This window comes from Balaenoptera borealis (genome assembly GCF_965194805.1).
Source record: "Balaenoptera borealis genome assembly, chromosome: 10".
Lineage (NCBI taxonomy): Eukaryota > Metazoa > Chordata > Mammalia > Artiodactyla > Balaenopteridae > Balaenoptera > Balaenoptera borealis.
Window position 1 is genome coordinate 46,931,124 of NC_138874.1, and position 9,828 is coordinate 46,940,951.

A 9,828-nucleotide genomic window follows, 5' to 3' on the forward strand; every position below is an offset into this window, starting at 1 on the left:
GCCTGTGTCTTGCTGATTTTTAGTTTTCCCAATTTATACGCCCATGAGTGGAAGTGCCCTATGCTCTCTAGGCTGAGTTTTGTAGATATTTCAGGACACACCGTACACTTCTTCAGAGTGGCTGTTGGCAATTTACAGCCCGCCCATCAGCGTAGCAAGGCTCCCATTTCTCCATGGCCTGTCCTGCATTTCTGGTTTTGACACTTTATTCAGCATGGCCCTTTTGACCGATGGGAAGCGAGACTTCTTTGTAGCGCTGATTTGCCTTTCCAGGTTGCTTAGTTGGCCAAAAAGGGCGTATGCGTTTTTTCCTGAATATATTCTGGAAAAAACGCATACGCCCTTTTTGGCCAAGGGCATCATTGTCGAGGTTTTGCCGCTTTTCCTGTGCTTTAAAGGCGATTCGAATCTACCTCCTGAAATCTGTTTCCTGCAATTCTGCCTTGCTTTCAAATCCTCTTCGTTACCTTCCCTCCATATATCTGTGGACGAGAGTTTTCATTTCTAACTCTGGAGGTTTGTGAATTGCAGTGCCCCTTAGCTCCAGTTTTCAACTCGCTTTCTTGGGAGCTGGCCGCAAAAGCGCAGGATTGCTTCAGGCCCTATTCTGTCTCCGGGCAGCAGGCTGAGCCTGTGGTTGATTCTTCTTCCTGATGGGAAAATAGAGTGACCTGTCCCTGTCCCAACACCTAGAGCTAGTCTCTCATTGGTTCCCCCTCTTCCCGTTCATCCTCAGGACAAATTGCAACCTGTACGGAACAGGAGGTTAAAGGTGCTGATTCTCCAAGGAGGGAGATTGCTAGTAAAGCGGCTGGAATGGCGAACCGGAGAACAAGGAGATGAGAAATGAGGTGCGTTTTAGAAACCTTTCCCGATCACACGATGTACCATTATCTGGGTTTCTCATGCATGTTTTCGATGTAGGAAGATGCCCTTGAACCTGGAGATTTGGGACCCATGGGATAGGTACCATGCCGTATTACCTTAAAGGGTCTGCGTTAGCTCACGCAACCTCACCAAACCTCTCAGCCCCAAGAGTGTCCACCCTTATGTCTCAATCAGCTGTGGGTCTAGATATGGTCAATCCAGGTGGCATCACAGCCCCTGAACGAATTTTGTAAGAATTTCTCTCTCTTTCACTGTCTTTGTTTCACGGGTTTTTAAAAGTAATTGATTTTTAAAATGGGGTTTAGCTGCTTTGCACTGCTGTGTTTATGCCGCTTTACACCCACTTGACTCACTTACAGAGAGATATCAATACATAGGTTTTAAGATTCTTACTAGTCAGATATATTCTTGGGCGGTGAATAGGGGGTGTTGAGTCCAGTTCACTGAGCAAGGAGTAGGTCTTGTCTATTACATATTGGGTTTATGGAACGGTATCTGAGCTAATTTGAAACCCTTGTTTTATGCATCACCCCACCTCACCTTTCCCGTTAAGCAGCCATAGTGTGTTTTCTAAACGTGCGACTCTGTTCTGTTTTGTAATTCAGTTCAAGGGTAGCGGTTTTTACATTCCCTCTATAAGTGATATCTTACGATAAGTGTCTTTTTCTGTGTGACTTATTTCACTTAGAATCGTCGTACCTAAATCCACTCATCATGCTGCTCCTAGCCTTATGACGTTGATTTCTTGGCTGAGTGATATTCCATTGTACATAAGGACCACAACTTCTTTATCCATTCTTCTCTTTCCTGGGATATTTCAGGTGTAGCCAAGTGGAGGTTCTTGTCAACGGAGCAGCCCTAAACTTTGGGGTGCCTGTGTCTTGCTGATTTTTAGTTTTCCCAATTTATACGCCCATGAGTGGAAGTGCCTTATGCTCTCTAAGCTGAGTTTTTTAGATGTTTCAGGACACACCGTACACTTCTCCAGAGTGGCGGTTGGCAATTTACAGCCCACCCATCAGCGTAGCAAGGCTCCCATTTCTCCATGGCCTGTCCTGCCTTTCTGGTTTTGACCCTTTATTCAGCATGGCCCTTTTGACCGATGGGAAGCGAGACTTCTTTGTAGCGCTGATTTGCCTTTCCAGGTAGCTTGGTTGGCCAAAAAGGGCGTATGCGTTTTTTCCTGAATATATTCAGGAAAAAACGCATACGCCCTTTTTGGCCAAGGGCATCATTGTCGAGGTTTTGCCGCTTTTCCTGTGCTTTAAAGGCGATTCGAATCTACCTCCTGAAATCTGTTTCCTGCAATTCTGCCTTGCTTTCAAATCCTCTTCGTTGCCTTCCCTCCATATATTTGTGGACGAGAGTTATCATTTCTAAGTCTGCAGGTTTGTGAATTGCAGTGCCCCTGAGCTCCATTTTTCAACTCGCTTTCTTGGGAGCTGGCCGCAAAAGCGCAGGATTGCTTCAGGCCCTATTCTGGCTCTGGGCGGCAGGCTGAGCCTGTGGTTGATTCTTCTTCCTGATGGGAAAATAGAGTGACCTGTGCCTGTCCCAACACCTAGAGCTAGTCTCTCATTGGTTCCCCCTCTTCCCGTTCATCCTCAGGACAAATTGCAACCTGTACGGAACAGGAGGTTAAAGGTGCTGATTCTCCAAGGAGGGAGATTGCTAGTAAAGTGGCTGGAATGGCGAACCGGAGCACAAGGAGATGAGAAATGAGGTGCGTTTTAGAAACCTTTCCCGATCATACGGTGTACCATCTTCTGGGTTTCTCATGCATGTTTTCGATGTAGGAAGATGTCCTTGAACCTGGAGATTTGGGACCCATGGGATGGGAACCACGCCGTATTACTTTAAAGGGTCTGCGTTAGCTCACCCAACGTCACCACACCTCTCAGCCCCAAGAGTATCCACCCTTATGTCTCAATCAGCTGTGGGTCTAGATATGGTCAATCCAGGTGGCATCGCAGCCCCTGAACGAATTTTGTAAGAATTTCTCTCTCTTTCACTGTCTTTGTTTCATGGGTTTTTAAAAGTAATTGATTTTTATAATGGGGTTTAGCTGCTTTGCACTGCTGTGTTTATGCCGCTTTAAACCCACTTGACTCACTTACAGAGAGATATCAATACATAGGTTTTAAGATTTTTACTAGTCAGATATATCCTTGGGCGGTGAATAGGGGGTGTTGAGTCCAGTTCACTGAGCAAGGAGTAGGTCTTGTCTATTACATATTGGGTTTATGGAACGGTATCTGAGCTAATTTGAAACCCTTCTTTTATGCATCACCCCACCTCACCTTTACCGTTATGCAGCCATAGTGTGTTTTCTAAACGTGCGACTCTGTTCCGTTTTGTAATTCAGTTCAAGGGTAGCGGTTTTTACATTCCCTCTATAAGTGATATCTTACGATAAGTGTCTTTTTCTGTGTGACTTATTTCACTTAGAATCGTCGTACCTAAATCCACTCATCATGCTGCTCCTAGCCTTATGACTTTGATTTCTTGGCTGAGTGATATTCCATTGTACATAAGGACCACAACTTCTTTATCCATTCTTCTCTGTCCTGGGATATTTCAGGTGTAGCCAAGTGGAGGTTCTTGTCAACGGAGCAGCCCTAAACTTTGGGGTGCCTGTGTCTTGCTGATTTTTAGTTTTCCCAATTTATACGCCCATGAGTGGAAGTGCCCTATGCTCTCTAAGCTGAGTTTTTTAGATGTTTCAGGACACACCGTACACTTCTCCAGAGTGGCTGTTGGCAATTTACAGCCCGCCCTTCAGTGTAGCAAGGCTTCCATTTCTCCATGGCCTGTCCTGCATTTCTGGCTTTGACACTTTATTCAGCATGGCCGTTTTGACCGATGGGAAGCGAGACTATTTTGTAGCGCTGATTTGCCTTTCCAGGTTGCTTGGTTGGCCAAAAAGGGCATATGCGTTTTTTCCTGAATATATTCAGGAAAAAACGCATATGCCCTTTTTGGCCAAGGGCATCATTGTCGACGTTTTGCTGCTTTTCCTGTGCTTTAAAGGCGATTCGAATCTACCTCCTGAAATCTGTTTCCTGCAATTCTGCCTTGCTTTCAAATCCTCTTCATTGCCTTCCCTCAATATATTTGTAGACGAGAGTTATCATTTCTAACTCTGCAGGTTTGTGAATTGCAGTGCCCCTGAGCTACATTTTTCAACTCGCTTTCTTGGGAGCTGGCCGCAAAAGCGCAGGATTGCTTCAGGCCCTATTCTGGCTCCGGGCGGCAGGCTGAGCCTGTGGTTCATTCTTCTTCCTGATGGGAAAATAGAGTGACCTGTGCCTGTCCCAACACCTAGAGCTAGTCTCTCATTGGTTCCCCCTCTTCCCGTTCATCCTCAGGACAAATTGCAACCTGTACGGAACAGGAGGTTAAAGGTGCTGATTCTCCAAGGAGGGAGATTGCTAGTAAAGCGGCTGGAATGGCGAACCGGAGCACAAGGAGATGAGAAATGAGGTGCGTTTTAGAAACCTTTCCCGGTCACACGGTGTACCATCTTCTGGGTTTCTCATGCATGTTTTCAATGTAGGACGATGCCCTTGAACCTGGAGATGTGGGACCCAAGGGATGGGTACCACGCCGTATTACTTTAAGGGGTCTGCATTAGCTCACCCAACCTCACCAAACCTCTCAGCCCCAAGAGTGTCCACCCTTATGTCTCAATCAGCTATGTGTCTAGATATGGTCAATCCAGGTGGCATCGCAGCCCCTGAAGGAATTTTGTAAGAATTTCTCTCTCTTTCACTGTCTTTGTTTCACGGGTTTTTAAAAGTAATTGATTTTTATTATGGGGTTTAGCTGCTTTGCACTGCTGTGTTTATGCCGCTTTACACCCACTTGACTCACTTACAGAGAGATAGAAATACATAGGTTTTAAGATTCTTACTAGTCAGATATATTCCTGGGCGGTGAATAGGGGTTGTTGAGTCCAGTTCACTGAGCAAGGAGTAGGTCTTGTCTATTACATATTGGGTTTATGGAACGGTATCTGAGCTAATTTGAAACCCTTGTTTTATGCATCACCCCACCTCACCTTTCCCGTTAAGCAGCCATAGTGTGTTTTCTAAATGTGCGACTCTGTTCTGTTTTGTAATTCAGTTCAAGGGTAGCGGTTTTTACATTCCCTCTATAAGTGATATCTTATGATCAGTGTCTTTTTCTGTGTGACTTATTTCACTTAGAATCGTCGTACCTAATTCCACTCATCATGCTGCTCCTAGCCTTATGACGTTGATTTCTTGGCTGAGTGATATTCCATTGTACATAAGGACCACAACTTCTTTATCCATTCTTCTCTTTCCTGGGATATTTCAGGTGTAGCGAAGTGGAGGTTCTTGTCAACAGAGCAGCCCTAAACTTTGGGGTGCCTGTGTCTTGCTGATTTTTAGTTTTCCCAATTTATACGCCCATGAGTGGAAGTGCCTTATGCTCTCTAAGCTGAGTTTTTTAGATGTTTCAGGACACACCGTACACTTCTCCAGAGTGGCGGTTGGCAATTTACAGCCCACCCATCACCGTAGCAAGGCTCCCATTTCTCCATGGCCTGTCCTGCCTTTCTGGTTTTGACCCTTTATTCAGCATGGCCCTTTTGACCGATGGGAAGCGAGACTTCTTTGTAGCGCTGATTTGCCTTTCCAGGTTGCTTGGTTGGCCAAAAAGGGCGTATGCGTTTTTTCCTGAATATATTCAGGAAAAAACGCATACGCCCTTTTTGGCCAAGGGCATCATTGTCGAGGTTTTGCCGCTTTTCCTGTGCTTTAAAGGCGATTCGAATCTACCTCCTGAAATCTGTTTCCTGCAATTCTGCCTTGCTTTCAAATCCTCTTCGTTGCCTTCCCTCCATATATTTGTGGACGAGAGTTATCATTTCTAAGTCTGCAGGTTTGTGAATTGCATTGCCCCTGAGCTCCATTTTTCAACTCGCTTTCTTGGGAGCTGGCCGCAAAAGCGCAGGATTGCTTCAGGCCCTATTCTGGCTCTGGGCGGCAGGCTGAGCCTGTGGTTGATTCTTCTTCCTGATGGGAAAATAGCGTGACCTGTGCCTGTCCCAACACCTAGAGCTAGTCTCTCATTGGTTCCCCCTCTTCCCGTTCATCCTCAGGACAAATTGCAACCTGTACGGAACAGGAGGTTAAAGGTGCTGATTCTCCAAGGAGGGAGATTGCTAGTAAAGTGGCTGGAATGGCGAACCGGAGCACAAGGAGATGAGAAATGAGGTGCGTTTTAGAAACCTTTCCCGATCATACGGTGTACCATCTTCTGGGTTTCTCATGCATGTTTTCGATGTAGGAAGATGTCCTTGAACCTGGAGATTTGGGACCCATGGGATGGGAACCACGCCGTATTACTTTAAAGGGTCTGCGTTAGCTCACCCAACTTCACCACACCTCTCAGCCCCAAGAGTGTCCACCCTTATGTCTCAATCAGCTGTGGGTCTAGATATGGTCAATCCAGGTGGCATCGCAGCCCCTGAACGAATTTTGTAAGAATTTCTCTCTCTTTCACTGTCTTTGTTTCACGGGTTTTTAAAAGTAATTGATTTTTATAATGGGGTTTAGCTGCTTTGCACTGCTGTGTTTATGCCGCTTTAAACCCACTTGACTCACTTACAGAGAGATATCAATACATAGGTTTTAAGATTTTTACTAGTCAGATATATCCTTGGGCGGTGAATAGGGGGTGTTGAGTCCAGTTCACTGAGCAAGGAGTAGGTCTTGTCTATTACATATTGGGTTTATGGAACGGTATCTGAGCTAATTTGAAACCCTTCTTTTATGCATCACCCCACCTCACCTTTACCGTTATGCAGCCATAGTGTGTTTTCTAAACGTGCGACTCTGTTCCGTTTTGTAATTCAGTTCAAGGGTAGCGGTTTTACATTCCCTCTATAAGTGATATCTTATGATAAGTGTCTTTTTCTGTGTGACTTATTTCACTTAGAATCGTCGTACCTAAATCCACTCATCATGCTGCTCCTAGCCTTATGACGTTGATTTCTTGGCTGAGTGATATTCCATTGTACATAAGGACCACAACTTCTTTATCCATTCTTCTCTTTCCTGGGATATTTCAGGTGTAGCGAAGTGGAGGTTCTTGTCAACGGAGCAGCCCTAAACTTTGGGGTGCCTGTGTCTTGCTGATTTTTAGTTTTCCCAATTTATACGCCCATGAGTGGAAGTGCCCTATGCTCTCTAAGCTGAGTTTTTTAGATGTTTCAGGACACACCGTACACTTCTCCAGAGTGGCTGTTGGCAATTTACAGCCCACCCATCAGCGTAGCAAGGCTCCCATTTCTCCATGGCCTGTCCTGCATTTCTGGTTTTGACACTTTATTCAGCATGGCCCTTTTGACCGATGGGAAGCGAGACTTCTTTGTAGCGCTGATTTGCCTTTCCAGGTTGCTTGGTTGGCCAAAAAGGGCGTATGCGTTTTTTCCTGAATATATTCAGGAAAAAACGCATACGCCCTTTTTGGCCAAGGGCATCATTGTCGAGGTTTTGCCGCTTTTCCTGTGCTTTAAAGGCGATTCGAATCTACCTCCTGAAATCGGTTTCCTGCAATTCTGCCTTGCTTTCAAATCCTCTTCGTTACCTTCCCTCCATATATCTGTGGACGAGAGTTTTCATTTCTAACTCTGGAGGTTTGTGAATTGCAGTGCCCCTGAGCTCCAGTTTTCAACTCGCTTTCTTGGGAGCTGGCCGCAAAAGCGCAGGATTGCTTCAGGCCCTATTCTGTCTCCGGGCAGCAGGCTGAGCCTGTGGTTGATTCTTCTTCCTGATGGGAAAATAGAGTGACCTGTCCCTGTCCCAACACCTAGAGCTAGTCTCTCATTGGTTCCCCCTCTTCCCGTTCATCCTCAGGACAAATTGCAACCTGTACGGAACAGGAGGTTAAAGGTGCTGATTCTCCAAGGAGGGAGATTGCTAGTAAAGCGGCTGGAATGGCGAACCGGAGAACAAGGAGATGAGAAATGAGGTGCGTTTTAGAAACCTTTCCCGATCACACGGTGTACCATTATCTGGGTTTCTCATGCATGTTTTCGATGTAGGAAGATGCCCTTGAACCTGGAGATTTGGGACCCATGGGATAGGTACCATGCCGTATTACCTTAAAGGGTCTGCGTTAGCTCACGCAACCTCACCAAACCTCTCAGCCCCAAGAGTGTCCACCCTTATGTCTCAATCAGCTGTGGGTCTAGATATGGTCAATCCAGGTGGCATCACAGCCCCTGAACGAATTTTGTAAGAATTTCTCTCTCTTTCACTGTCTTTGTTTCACGGGTTTTTAAAAGTAATTGATTTTTATTATGGCGTTTAGCTGCTTTTCACTGCTGTGTTTATGCCGCTTTACACCCACTTGACTCACTTACAGAGAGATATCAATACATAGGTTTTAAGATTCTTACTAGTCAGATATATTCTTCGGCGGTGAATAGGGGGTGTTGAGTCCAGTTCACTGAGCAAGGAGTAGGTCTTGTCTATTACATATTGGGATTATGGAACGGTATCTGAGCTAATTTGAAACCTTTGTTTTATGCATCACCCCACCTCACCTTTCCCGTTAAGCAGCCATAGTGTGTTTTCTAAACGTGCGACTCTGTTCTGCTTTGTAATTCAGTTCAAGGGTAGCGGTTTTTATATTCCCTCTATAAGTGATATCTTACGATAAGTGTCTTTTTCTGTGTGACTTATTTCACTTAGAATCGTCGTACCTAAATCCACTCATCATGCTGCTCCTAGCCTTATGACGTTGATTTCTTGGCTGAGTGATATTCCATTGTACATAAGGACCACAACTTCTTTATCCATTCTTCTCTTTCCTGGGATATTTCAGGTGTAGCCAAGTGGAGGTTCTTGTCAACGGAGCAGCCCTAAACTTTGGGGTGCCTGTGTCTTGCTGATTTTTAGTTTTCCCAATTTATACGCCCATGAGTGGAAGTGCCCTATGCTCTCTAAGCTGAGTTTTTTAGATGTTTCAGGACACACCGTACACTTCTCCAGAGTGGCTGTTGGCAATTTACAGCCCGCCCTTCAGTGTAGCAAGGCTTCCATTTCTCCATGGCCTGTCCTGCATTTCTGGCTTTGACACTTTATTCAGCATGGCCGTTTTGACCGATGGGAAGCGAGACTATTTTGTAGCGCTGATTTGCCTTTCCAGGTTGCTTGGTTGGCCAAAAAGGGCATATGCGTTTTTTCCTGAATATATTCAGGAAAAAACGCATATGCCCTTTTTGGCCAAGGGCATCATTGTCGACGTTTTGCTGCTTTTCCTGTGCTTTAAAGGCGATTCGAATCTACCTCCTGAAATCTGTTTCCTGCAATTCTGCCTTGCTTTCAAATCCTCTTCATTGCCTTCCCTCAATATATTTGTAGACGAGAGTTATCATTTCTAACTCTGCAGGTTTGTGAATTGCAGTGCCCCTGAGCTACATTTTTCAACTCGCTTTCTTGGGAGCTGGCCGCAAAAGCGCAGGATTGCTTCAGGCCCTATTCTGGCTCCGGGCGGCAGGCTGAGCCTGTGGTTCATTCTTCTTCCTGATGGGAAAATAGAGTGACCTGTGCCTGTCCCAACACCTAGAGCTAGTCTCTCATTGGTTCCCCCTCTTCCCGTTCATCCTCAGGACAAATTGCAACCTGTACGGAACAGGAGGTTAAAGGTGCTGATTCTCCAAGGAGGGAGATTGCTAGTAAAGCGGCTGGAATGGCGAACCGGAGCACAAGGAGATGAGAAATGAGGTGCGTTTTAGAAACCTTTCCCGGTCACACGGTGTACCATCTTCTGGGTTTCTCATGCATGTTTTCAATGTAGGACGATGCCCTTGAACCTGGAGATGTGGGACCCAAGGGATGGGTACCACGCCGTATTACTTTAAGGGGTCTGCATTAGCTCACCCAACCTCACCAAACCTCTCAG